Raw genomic sequence first — 13,751 nt, 5'->3', positions numbered from 1 at the left:
TTTATTGTAATTTTGAGTCCATTAATGAGCAAATTTTAAGAAATATAAGTTAATTATTGTCAATATGTTAGTGAAGACTAATTTTGAGTCCTAAGTTGGTTAGGGTAATTAACTTGTACATAAATATGATTTTATGTAATTTATTGTGATTTTAAAAGGTTGAATCACACAAATCCGTAAAAACCGTTTAATATACGATATTGGCTCCTTAAAGGCGATTTAGCATTAAATTGGGCATGTTCATACATATTATAATGCCGCATTTTATTTATGATTGTCATAATTTCATTTTATATAATTTTTGAATTATGTTATTTTTACTTAGTATGGCCTTAGTTTTTAATTGGTATTACCCGAAATGTATGGGAATATCGATTCGGTTGTAATTTATTGTGATCTCGTATCACCGTTTTGTAATTTAATAGATTTATTTTATTTTAATTACAAAAGTATAATAGGAAATTATGTAATTTGTTATGTAATTTATTTATTCCGGAGTTCCTTGAAGACGGTGCCACTCAAGAAGGCGATACATAAAGACGGTGTTACATCGAGATGTGTGCCAAAACCGAAGTTCAAGGGACCAATGGAGTTGGTTTCCGAATATGTAATAGTTAATTAGATTTTCTATTTTAGGAAGGCCATACTATGATTCTATTTTTGTTTTGCATTTTATTTATATGTTGCATGCATCGCTAAATCGCCATAACTAAAACATGCATTGTCATTTTAATCGAGTTTATCGACCGTGTCAATTATAATTATCGTAGTTCACCGCTTTAGTTCTCTTAAAACGTGATAGATAATAAATTGACATGACCTCTCGCTAAAAATAAACAATTGAGACTTAGCCTTACCAAAAAGTAGAAACCATGAAAACCTATTTCGTGAGGGAGTGCACTCGGCCACACCGGGGTACAAACCTTGTTACGTAGGGGAAGTGGGTGATAAATGTCTATCCACCGAACTTATATTAATAAGGGGTATTTCGGCACACCGTGCCCTAAGTTGATATGAGTTTGAATCATGGACACATTTATTCGAAATTTGGGTTGAACTCAACGAAAGTATTCACGACGATTTCCGGATGTGTTTCGGGCTAGAGATAAATATTAATGTAATTTTATCGACCAAGATTTCTAAAAGTACAATCGATTAAAAGGTTAATCCACCAAGTTATATTGATAAACGGTGTTTCGGCACACCGTGCCCTAAGTTAATATGAATTTGGATCTTGGAATCATTTATCAAGTTGGGTAGAGGTCACTAGATAAATGCAATAAAACTTGTTTAAATTAAATTTTTACGAGTGTTATTATTTTGCAAACGACATATGTTTTATTCCTTCTATTTTGTTTTGTAGACCACTCTTATTTCTCATAACAATGGCCACTCCAAACACCAGCGCCACACCTCTCGCTAATGCTTCATGGCTCCGATCCTTCATGGATCGTTGTAAACTTGAAAAGAATGGGTCAAATTTCTCCGATTGGGATACCCAACTCAAATTAGCCGCCCAAGGTGACGACAAGCTTCGTTACCTCACCGAAGCCTCTCCACCCGAACCTAATGCTAGGTCGAGTGCCGCTACTAGGAAAGCATATGAGGCTTACCATAAGGAGTCCGCCGCAATGAAAATAGTGTTGATCTTTGCGATGAAGGCAGATCTCCAAAGGAGAGCCTTTAAGATGGGCACCGCTAATGAAATCTATTCCAAGCTTCTGACAATGTTTTCACAAACTCCGCGGATCGTCCAATATGAGGCGGCCGCGACATTCTTTGATCTCGACTTTAAAGAGGGCCAAAAGGTTAGCCCTCACGTGCTCAAATTAATGGAGCTAGTCGAGACTTTGAAGATTCAAAAGGTTGAAATCCCCAAAGAGCTCATTGTAGATAGGATTCTACACTCCTTATCCAAAGTCAAGGCATATGTTCAATTCCGGTTGAATTTTAACATGCAAGACAAGGACGTGTCTCTTGAAGAATTGCACAAGTTACTTGTTCAAGCCGAAAGAGACATGGGGTTAAATGTTAACCCGCCAAAAGATGTGCTTAACATAAGCACCAAGAGCAAAGGGAAATTCAAGAAGAATGGGAAGAAGGGTAAGAAGCAAGCTCCCACTTTCACCAAGGCTAAGACTTATGAAGCTAGCACTTCCAAGATCAAGAAGGGTCCTCTTGATAAATGCCTTTATTTTAATGGTGTTGGACATTGGAAAAGAAATTGTTCCAAATATCTTGGTGACATTAAAACTGGAAAGATCACTCCAGTAGGTAAATGACTATCCTTTCTTTTATGTTTCTAATTCAACTATGGTATTGTGATACAAAGTTGTGATAATGTATCCACTTTTTATTGTAAATAGGGCCACCACCAAGCAAGGACAAGGGAAAAGAAAAGAATGCTTGAGAAACCATCAAGAAGCTAGGAGTAGCTTCCATGAAGCTTGGCTTTTTATTGTCTTATTTTAATTTATGTTTCGGATTTTTAGAACTTTTTTGATTTCCGTGTTCGACATTGAAATGTTTGATCCTTTCTAAAACAATTGTTGTATTTTGGATTATGGTGGCTTGGTTTGCAACCCAAGTCACTCGTTTTATCGTATTTTATCCTTGTTCTATGAATTCGTCTTTATAGGCTTGCTCATAGAAACATATGATCATTCACTTAAAGTGATCTAATGGACAACTATAATGATGGGATTCATTATATGTCCACAAGCTTAAGGCTTGTGTATGATCAAATATAAAGTGATATTGAGTTAATGAACTCTCTTAAAGGAATGTCAATCACCAAGTACACTTATCAAATCTAAAACAATTAGTCAACCTATGAGATAGTCCTCCTTATACTTCAAAAATCATTATTTGTGTCTCATATGCTATCTTTGAATCTCTAGTGTATTCATTCTAAAGATAGAGTGGGATAAAATGAAGACACAAAGAACACCAAGCAAAATTTGTGTACTTGTGTAATTGAGATCTACGCAAGAAAGAATGATTTGTATACCTATACAGATAGTATACACGAATAGATGAGATCTATGGTCTCGAATAGATGAAATCTACATGACAAAAGAGACCAAGTGAAGTAATCAAAATAATATGTTCTCAAGATAACTACACGAGGAGACCAAAATAAAGTTTTGGAAAAAGAATGACTAATGTAATGTCTTAACAAGAGATTTGACTAGTTTATGAGCGAAATTTGACAAATAGTTTCAATATTGATATTTACTTAAGAGCCTAAATGAAACAAAGTTGCATCCTAGAAAATAAATGAGATTTATTACTAAAAGTTGCAAAGAATGATATGCCGATATCCACAAGAGCTAAATTAATTGTTAACCATGCTAGTGTCATTACTTAACCTCATTATGAAAATAAAATGGTTAAACCTCCTTCCAAAAAAGGGTATTTTGAGAAGGACGTGTATTAGATATAATTCACATTTAAATATTGACATTGCTACACATCATTATAAAATGAATGAGTTAGAGATTAAAAATCTCTTTCCATAAGATTAAGATTGGAACCTTTTCAAAATAGGTATTTTGAAAGGATATGATGGGAACATACATGGTTTTATCTTAATAACTTAGCAAAGCAAAATATATTTCAATTCTTGAAATGTTTCGATTGAGTAGTCAATTACAAAACATGTGGAATTAAGTGGGAGTTGGAAATTATCATGTGAAGACATGGAATTTAGTGGGAGCAATCATCTTGTAAAAGTTTATAACTCATTACTCATTGAGAATGACGAGCTAATACTTTCTTTCACAAAGAAGTATTTGAGTTTTCAATTCTGGATAAAAATGGACTATGATGAATCCAATCACATCATGAGATGTTGGATAGGTATTGAGATATACACATCGAATCAACGAGAAACGTAGGTTATTCATGTCAATGAAAATGGAATTGCCATTAGCAGTCATGGTCGTTCATTGAACCTAAGAATGGTTGATTACATGATTAAAAGTTACTAATGTTTCCGCCATTAGAATAATCATGCACATGTCCAATAATGAATCATATGCATAAGAGCATGATAAATAATTGGCAAGCCATAAAAGAATCGTCATGAATTCTCGAGGAGAAACCGATTAGCGATTTCAGTGTTGGACAGAACACTCTGTTATGTGTCAAGAGGTTGCACATATTAAAGTTCGAACACGCGTAAGGATTTATGAAAATCCTAAGCTTTTCAATCTAAAAGGAGATATAAGAAGTTTCGAAAGATACTTAGTTGAAGTAAGAAGTTACTCAAAACTAATATTTCTAATATGCTAGGACTTGTGAGAAGTGCTAGGCTAATCATCTTGACAATTGTTGCAAGACTCTACAAAACATATACCTAGTACATTGTGAGTGGGTGGAGTACCTGACCAGTGCAAGTCATATCATCCACCACAAATTCGTTGGTTGTATGATAAACAACCAGAAAGTTCTTTCAAGATAAAGAACCCAAACCGAGGTTGGGAACCTATATGTGTACTTGGTAAGGTTCATGCTGTGAGAGATAACATGAATGTAAAGGAAAAGGCGATAAAAGAAGTTTGAACACATGGACACATGGTATGTTAAACTTCTATTGCAATCGACTAGTGTTTACACACTTACGATATTGTGGACATGGCCCACCTGCAGGTCCGCTTCGATCTGCGGACGTGCAGCAGTCTTTTTGAAAGCCACGCTCGGCGGCGTAAAGGTGCTTTCGACCGGATCGTTTTTAGATCGGTCGGTTTCGTCTCGGTAAGGGTCTCGAAACGATTAGAGATGTTCAGAGTCTCCACCAAGCATTTGTGGGATGCCTTGAACCCGTTCGAATTCCACTTTATACCTCGGTCAAATCGAAGCACAAAGCAGCGTTTTGACATAGGTACTAAAGATAAGGAAATCGTCCCTCTTTAGCATCCTATCTCTAGAATGACTCTCGTACGCCCAGGATAAGGTCGTCTACTATCCAAAGTTTCTGAGTAAGAGGTGAAGGGACGTATTGGGAAGCCCTTTAATCAGACACCCAATCCCGCCCGCGTTTAGCGGCCTCTACTGATCGATCTTGGTTGGTTGAATGCGAAAGTTGATAAAACGGTTTAAATGCATGAATGCGCATCCAATGATGTAAACCTAACATGTGAGAGCTTTCTAAGTCGGTTGATTTAATCCAAGTATCAAGTATAAGTTGTCGAGTTCGATTAATGGTTGATTTGCATGGAAGACGGAAATTAAACATCCATTTACTGTATTAGGTTTAGGGTACATAACATGATCCATTTGTCTAAGTAAGGCATTTTGCAAATATGGTGTTGGATAATCGAATAGTCATCTGATCCGTCCTATATCCGGGTTAACCGAAGTCGGGATCGTCCTAGACTAATGCTGGAAGGGAACAGGCCCTGTACTAGACGGCTATAAGAGGCGCGAGCCAGCCGGCGGTGTAAGGGGCCTCCCTCTGGTTTTGAAAATGAGAAAGAAAAGGCTTGCTTGAGGCGCGGGTTAGCCAACGGCTATATGCCGTGTTCTGACTGTTTAGAAAACGTTATGAAACGTGTTAAAAGTGGGTATTTGAACCCGTTTTGATTTTGAAAGGGTCGTTTAGGCCGCATTTGTTGATTTGAAGAACTAGACTCGAATAATCATCATTATTTGATAATATTCGGTGTCGGGCTCGGTTTTTACAAGCTTGACATGAATAGTTTTGAAAATGATTATAGACTAATTGTTTTAAGTCCATTTTGAATGTAATTAGTCGGTACTCATCATCGTAGCCGGGTTAAAATCCGGCATGGTATGTAGAACCAAGGATGATTTCGTGTTGGTGACTAATATGTTTGTTTGAAAATGTAAAGAATGAAATAAAAGGCTTTAAAATACCTTCTAAATGTCGTTAACGAAATATTATCACCGAAACACGGATTTAACCGTCATGGTATGAAGAACCAATGGTGAAAAATGCTTTATGGTTAAAACATGTGAAATGAAATAAAAGGGTTTCGAAAATACTTGAAATGGTAAAAACCGATTACAAATATGAAAAATGGGTTAAGGGAAATGACGAGAACAAACACGGTTGATCCCTGGTCTGAGTACCCCATTTAGGCGCGAGCCAGTTGGCGACCTAAGGGGCTTCTGCCTCAGACCAAAAATCAGTTTTGGCTCGTTTATTCCATGTTTTGGTTCATGTTATGCATGTTTTAGCATGTTAAAGTCATGAAACAAATGAAAACATAATAAAAGAGGATTTTTACACCCTCATACTTACATGTTTGGTTATGGTGAGTGACCGACGTAAGTGTAACAACTTGTTTGATCGGAAAAAGCTCTGTTTAAAACCGTTTTGGTAAGTAAAAAAGTGTTTTAAAAGTTTAGTGATGGTGTAGTGGTCAAAGTGGTCGGACAAGTGGTTTAATGCACGATGACGGTACCAAACAATGTGTAAGGCTCTTGTTTACGATCGGTAGGTCGTAAACACGCGTCGGATTGTGACTTTAGAAGTCGAGTCGAGAATTTTAAGGGAGAAAAGAGGCGGCAGACACTCGCGTAAGTCTCAAATGGGTGGCATTTGAGGGGTATTTATAGGAGAATGAGTGGTTGTGTGAGTTTTGAGCGACGTGGCCACCTGGGCTGCTCAAAGCGGCGCGAGCCATGCCGCGGGTCTTCGAGTTGTGTTGTCGCTTTCACAACAAACGCAATTATGATTTGTTCTATCCTAGGTTTTGTAGTCACATGTTTGGTATTTGACCATTCATGAATCCGGGAAAACTTAGTATAGAAGGCTTGAGATATTTTGTTTTTGGGGTTGACTCGGTTTGACTCATTGTTGGAGTCGGGATTTTGAATTTTCGAGTCGGTTTTTGGCTCGGTGTCGGTTTTGACTCTAGTTAGTGTCATCGCGACCCCGTCGTTGTGCATTAAACACTCCAGGTATTTTTGAAATGTTTTGAAATGTTTTGTTTTCGAAATCGTTTTAAGTTTTCCGACGTAAAGTTGTACACAAACTGTCGATCAAACGCTGCGATCCCAAAACATGTTGTAGTCCGATAATCATCGGGTGTTTGTTGGAGTCTCAGCAGATACTGGGTATCTACAGAGCCCCCACTTTGACTGAGGCTTGGACAGGGCGAAAGTCACAGTAGAGCCCCCAGGTCAATCGAAGATTACAACCTGAAGACCTAAGCGACGTCGAGGCGGCTCGAAAGGATTCGGGCCAAGGACCTGCCGTCGGGAAGGGCGACGCCAAGGCGACTCGAGGGTATGAGTCCAGGACCTGTCGTCGGGAACAGTTTAGAGTCTGCCGACTATCCGTGCGGGTCGTTTAAATTCCGTTAGACTACGTATGAAGGCTCGCCAGCCATAAGAAGGAGTCATACCTGAGGCATCTTCGGATATGTCCTTGCATGGTTGCGGATGAATGCTCGCTAGCCGTGGTGCGTTGTAAGGCTCGCCAGCCGAGACAAGGAAATGTACCCGAGGCATCTTCGGGATGTGTCCTTGGAAGGGTTGCGGACAAATGCTCGCCAGCCGAGGTAAGGAAATGTACCCGAGGCATCTTCGGGATGTGTCCTTGGAAGGGTTGCGGACAAATGCTCGCCAGCCGTGGTGCGTTGTAAGGCTCGCCAGCCGCGATGCGTTGTAAGGCTCGCCAGCCGTGGTGCGTTGTAAGGCTCGCCAGCCGCGGTGCGTTGTAAGGCTCGCCAGCCGCGGTGCGTTGTAAGGCTCGCCAGCCGCGGTGCGTTGTAAGGCTCGCCCGCCGCGATGCGTTGTAAGGCTCGCCAGCCGCGATGCGTTGTAAGGCTCGCCAGCCGCGGTGCGTTGTAAGGCTCGCCAGCCGGGGTGCGTTGTAAGGCTCGCCAGCCGCGGTGCGTTGTAAGGCTCGCCAGCCGCGGTGCGTTGTAAGGCTCGCCAGCCGCGGTGCGTTGTAAGGCTCGCTAGCCGCGGTGCATTGTAAGGCTCGCCAGCCGTGATGCGGTGTAAGGCTCGCCAGCCGCGGCAAGGAAATGTAACCGAGGCATCTTCGGGATCTGTCCTTGAAAGGTTGCGGACAAAGGCTCCAGGCCGATGGTAAGGAAATGTACCCGAGGCATCTTCGGGATCTGTCCTTGAAAGGTTGCGGACAAAGGTGTGCCAGCCAAATGTAAGGAAATGTACCCGAGGCATCTTCGGGATGTATCCTTGAAAGGTTGCGGACAAAGGCTCGCCAGCCAAAGGTAAGGAAATGTACCCGAGGCATCTTCGGGATGTATCCTTGAAAGGTTGCGGACAAAGGCTCGCCAGCCGATGGTATGGTCGGTTAATGGACCATGGGAATAGCCGCGTCGAATGGGCTTGTTACGAATGTAGCGAACTCGTGATGTCGCTGGGGAAATAGCGAGTATGGATTCTCACTATCACTATTTTTGGAATGAGCGGGTTCCGCGAGGAAGCCCCGTGCTGGTATTTGAAGGAATAGTGAATTTGGAATCTTCACCATTCGGTTTGAATTTGCAGTGGCGGTTTGGATCGCCGTTTGTTCTAACAGCAAATTTGAGTTTTGCTATAGCGTTTGAAGTGACGGTTTATGTGCCGCCGTTGACATTTTGAAAGAAATAGTGAATTTGGAATCTTCACTATTAATTGAAGTGACGGTTTATGTGCCGCCGTTGACATTTTGAAAGAAATAGTGAATTTGGAATCTTCACTATTAATTGAATTGACGGTTTATGTGCCGCCGTTGACATTTTGAAAGAAATAGTGAATTTTGAATCTTCACTATTAATTGAAGTGACGGTTTATGTGCCGCCGTTGACGTTTTGAAAGAAATAGTGAATTTGGAATCTTCACTATTGATTGAAGTGACGGTTTATGTGCCGCCGTTTGCTCGAAATTTGGAGAAAATAGCGGTTTTCGAATTTTCGCTATTATTTTTGAAGTTGGCGGTTTTGATCGCCGTTTGCTTGAAAATAGCGAGTTTTAAATTTTCGCAATTTGTTTTTGTTTGTTTTTCGAGGAAATGACGACATTCAATATCGTCAATGAAAATTCGAATTTGTCATGGGAAATTGGGCCAAAGCCCAGATTTCGCTGGAAAAGAAAAGGGGAGGCCTGGTTTAGGCGCGAGCCACCTGGCGATGTAAGCTGGCTTCCCTATTTTCTGTTAAAAAGACGCGAGGTTGAGTTGCGGATGAATATTCATCTTCAACCTCAAAATCTCGCCAAAATTGCCATTACCGGACCTTCTAGCTAGCTTTCACTCGTGCCATTGTCAACAAATGTCATCTCAAGGTAAGTATTTCCTCTTGAATCCTTTCAAATTTGTTGATTGTTAGCTTAGTTGAATTAGGGCGGATTTTGCCCTAAAAGTCGAATTGGGCGTTTTTGATTGAGCCAATTTCGAGTGAAATTGATGTTTGCATTTGGTTAGAAACCTGTTTAGGAGTATAGGGGTGCTTTTAGTTTGCATTTTGGTCCCCGTTCCCGCTCCCTATGCTCGAAAAACGTGATTGAGGGGAGAAACCGTCTCATTTCACAATGCCAAGTTTATTTGCTTGGGTAGTGGGTCCCACTAGGTTGCATTGTAGTTGGGAAAACCCGTGCTTGCCATTTAAGGACCTTCATTGGATGTTTGTGGGCAAAATTGAATTTTTGCCTTTTGCGACGGTCTTACGTCTGACAAAATAAGCGCTTGTTTGGGCTTGAATTGAGTCAGTTTGCCTTGAAATGGACATTATTGGTATTTTAGGTCACCTTGAGGCCTGATAAAATCACGTTTGCCTTTCGCGGTCGTTTTTGAATTTTTGACCGGTTTGGGCTCAAATTAGCGTATGAATTGCCTTTTTGAACCGTAGAAAAATCCCCATTGTGTCGGGCATGTATTTTGGGTTGTTGGTAGACCTTGTATGGGTCTTGAAACGCCGTTTTTCTGATTTTGACTAGCCTTTTGCTTGAAAAGAGGGGCGAGTCCTTTTTGTTTGTTTGTTGTGAACCGTTTTGTTTGGTTGAATTTTGGGCGGGATTGCCCCTTGTTTTTGTATTGCAGGTTGTTTTTGTTGTTTTTGAATTCGTCCATTTTATGCCGTCGTAATGCCGAAATTTCGGCTGACGTTTTTTGTTGTTTTTTTTTGCAGGGTATCGTCTGGGACCGATCAGGTCCGTTGTTGAGGCTTTGGAGGAGGAAGTCGGTCCCGGAGGGGGAGAGTCGGCTGTTTTTCTGTTACAGGCTTGGTTGTGTTTCTCCCTGGCGGCCTTTGTCCGGCCAACGATCGGGTATCGATCGTTGGTCGTTGTCTGCAGATATCCGGATAGGCGGCTAATATGGCCGGTTTGTCCTTTTCGTCGTTGCTCACGGACAGGATGACTGATGATTGGGGGTCAGTACGAGTGTGTTATCCCCTGTTGTTGACCTTGATCGCAGTTGAGTTCAGCTGAGTGGGGTCCAACATCGGGGTAGCATGCTAAGCTACGGTCCCCGGTTGTCGTATCGTCTGAAATCTGCAAGACATTGTCTTCTTTTTTGTCATGGAGCAGGAGTGAGGGGTTATCGTCATGGTAACCTCCTCTGCTTTCACGTTTGCTCCTCTGTTTCCCTTGTTGCTCTCTTTCTTTTCCGTTTGAGAGGATAGAGAGTGCTTAGTTCGGTAGGTGGCGGTTAGCCCCCAGTTCATTGTCTTAGGCCAGTGTCTGTATGATAGACGTTTGTTTTAGGCCAGTGTCTGTATGATAGACGTTTGTTTTAGGCCAGTGTTTATATGATAGACGTTTGTTGATGTATTTTGCGTAAGGCGGTTTGTATATATGTGTTTTTGGATTGTGGTTTGTTTTGTGATTTTTGGCTTCTTGTGTTGTGTTTCGAAGTAGCGCTTGTCGGCTGTTGATTCTCCTTTTGCTTTGCACCAGTTCCTGCATCGTTAGTGTAGAAAAACAGGAAATAGATAGCACATACGCATAAACGTAAACACGTAGAAGCATTTGATTGAAAATCACGTAAAGCATTTGAAAATCAAAATTAACCAAGATGACTTGAAGTTAAAATTGAAATTTTGAAACGAATTTTGAAAATTCCGTGACAAAATCGTCACGTTTGGAATTCAAAAGGAATTGATTTGAAAATTTGAGCAATTAACTCGTGTCGTGAATTAAATTGTATCGAAATTTTGAAAATTGACTCGAAAAAAATAAAACTCAAACCGTCAGGAAAGAATTTTGGAAAAGGATTTTTGCGAGTATATTTGTCTTTTGAGGTCAAGACTCAGATTTGTGAGTGCTTGAATTTTGAAGAAAATTGATGTCGTGTTATCAATTTTCGATTTTGATTTTTGTGTTGAGAAAAAGCGAAAAAATTTCGGAATTTCGACTGACATGGAAACGATCCGTCGCAGATCGGGGCGACTAGCCCTTCCCCCTTTTAAAAAAAAGAAAGAAAAATCCGTATGTTTAAAGCTGCGTTATGGAAACCGTGTCGGATTTCGTAAAACGCGAAAACAAGGAAATGTGAGTGTGAAGAAACACAAAATTTCCCGGATCATCCCGAAGAGGCGCGAGGTTCCTGGCGGGAGGTTTGAGGTGCCAGGAGAAAACACATGTTGAAAGAGACAAGTCAACAGCGGGAATCCTGGGGAAGCCTTAAAGAGGCGCGAGCTGCTCGGCGATGGAAGCCGGCTCTCCTCTTTTTCTGAAAAAAAACGCGCTGATCACTTTATATAAATAGAGACGCTTGCGCTTCATTGTTTCATCATCCGAAACACGAAAACATCTCTACAAAACCTCCTCTTCTTCCACAAAAATATTTCATGGATGCTTTCGAGAACGCCTTGCGACAATGGTGCCGGGATTTGTCGCCTCCCGAGAAGTATCAACTTGATTGCATGGGAGTTGGTCAATTGTTGGTGCTTCGTCAAGTCAAGGTGCAACCTTCGTTTCTTGAAGCGTGCTCTCGGTTTTGGGATTCGAAAAATCATGTTTTCGTTTTCCCGAATGGCGAGCTTTGTCCTCTTGTCGAAGAAGTTGGAGCCATTGGTGGGTGGCCGGGTTGTGCTCCGGTGCTTCCTCCGACTCGGTTGTGCTACAACGAGAAATTCCGTTCTATGTTGGGTTTATCAACAAGCCAAGTCAACTTTCTTCTTGCTCTTCATGGTGTGGATATGTTGGCTCTTATCAACATCTTCTCGAATCGGTTAGATGCTAACGTCTCGGAGGTTGCTAGGAGAAGGGCTCTTGCATTTTGCCTCGTCCATGTGTACCTCTTTGTTGATGTCTTGAAGAAGGAGGGGCCGAGATGCCATGGTAGCATGACCCTTATCCCTGTGATTGAGCAAATGGACCATGGTAGAGATCCATCATGGTTGGTGCTTGGAGAGATTATCCAAGCTTTGGACAAGGAAGGCTCTTGTGGAGAAGCTCCCTCTTTCGGATCCCCAAGGATCCTCCATGTGTGGCTATTGGAGAGGCTAAGGTATGTATAGCCTCCGGTTAATCCTTCTTCTTACTCCTTCTGTCATCTTACCATGAGGAAGAAATTATACCCGGATAGTTTTGCTTCCACCGAGGCCTATTTGGCCGCAAGATTGGCGGAGGAGGGTGGTCCTCATATCCGTTGGGTGGTGTCGTGGTGGCACTTGAGGTCCTTCACGGGGTTGCCCGCTTCGGGTGCTTGTCCTCGTTCTTTGATGGTGGTGGGTTTGAAGGTTGTTTCCTTCATTTATCCCGAAAGGCTCATGAGGCAAATGGGGCGTCAACAAAAGGTGCCCGCTCAAGATACTCTTATCCAAGAGAATGTTTTCCGGAACTCCGAGCTTGTGGAATTCTTCAAAAGGTGGTGGGCCGCTCGGCCGCTTTGGGAGGTGCCAAACCCCGTTGCCACGACATGGGTGACTCCCGCTTATGTCAAGTGGTCACGTGCTCCGTCCTTGGAAGAGAGATCCAAATTCCGTAAGGACGAGGTTGTCGACTTGAAGTACCGAGAGGTTGGCAAGGCCAAGCGTGCCTTCTTTGAGGAGTATGTTGATGGAGCTACTCCCGATGTGATGAGACCACCGAAGAGGAGGAGTTCCGGCCCCAAGAGTATGGTGGGCCGTGCATTGGCTCGTCTTGGGTCAAACATGGGGTCCTGTGCTAGACCGGAGGTTGTCGCCGTCTTAGATCCGTTTAGGATCCGTTCCGAGGAGGAAGTCCATGCTAGGCGGGCCAACAAGAAGAACAAGGGGAAGATGTACCCCGAGGGAAAAGGCAAGGGTAGAATGGAAGAGTGAAGACCTCCATTACCCACTTTATTATTATGTTGTATTATTGTTGTGAGTTTTTATTATGTTGTACTAGCTAGTTGTTGTGTGTTTTGTGCTAGTTTTACTATGTGAGGTGTGTTAGTTGACACCTGAGCTTTGACAAGTTGTAGACTCGTCGAGCTTTATTTGTTGTTGAAATTGTAATCCTTCCCATTATTAATTAAATAAGAGGATTGCTCGTGTCGAAAATTGTGAACGCTTGTTTCTTCCATCCATTTTGTGAAGGCAATTCGATTTGAATCGTCCTCAGCATTTGCACTTGGGAAAGTGGTATTTTGTGGAAAGGGAGAAAGGCTCATTTTTGTATTTTTGTGGAAAAAGGGAATGGTTTTCCTTTTCTCCTTTTTGATGGGGATTTTTGTATGTGGGTAATGTTTTTTTGATTGTGGGAATGGTTGTATCCTTCTTGTGTAAGAAAGGACTGCCTACGTATCCACCTGAAGAGGTGAAATCAAACCATGATCGTAGTTCGAAAGGTTTTGTGAATTT

Source organism: Silene latifolia, chromosome Y, assembly GCF_048544455.1.
Source record: "Silene latifolia isolate original U9 population chromosome Y, ASM4854445v1, whole genome shotgun sequence".
NCBI classification, from domain to species: Eukaryota; Viridiplantae; Streptophyta; class Magnoliopsida; order Caryophyllales; family Caryophyllaceae; genus Silene; species Silene latifolia.
Note: the sequence above shows the minus strand (reverse complement) of the source record.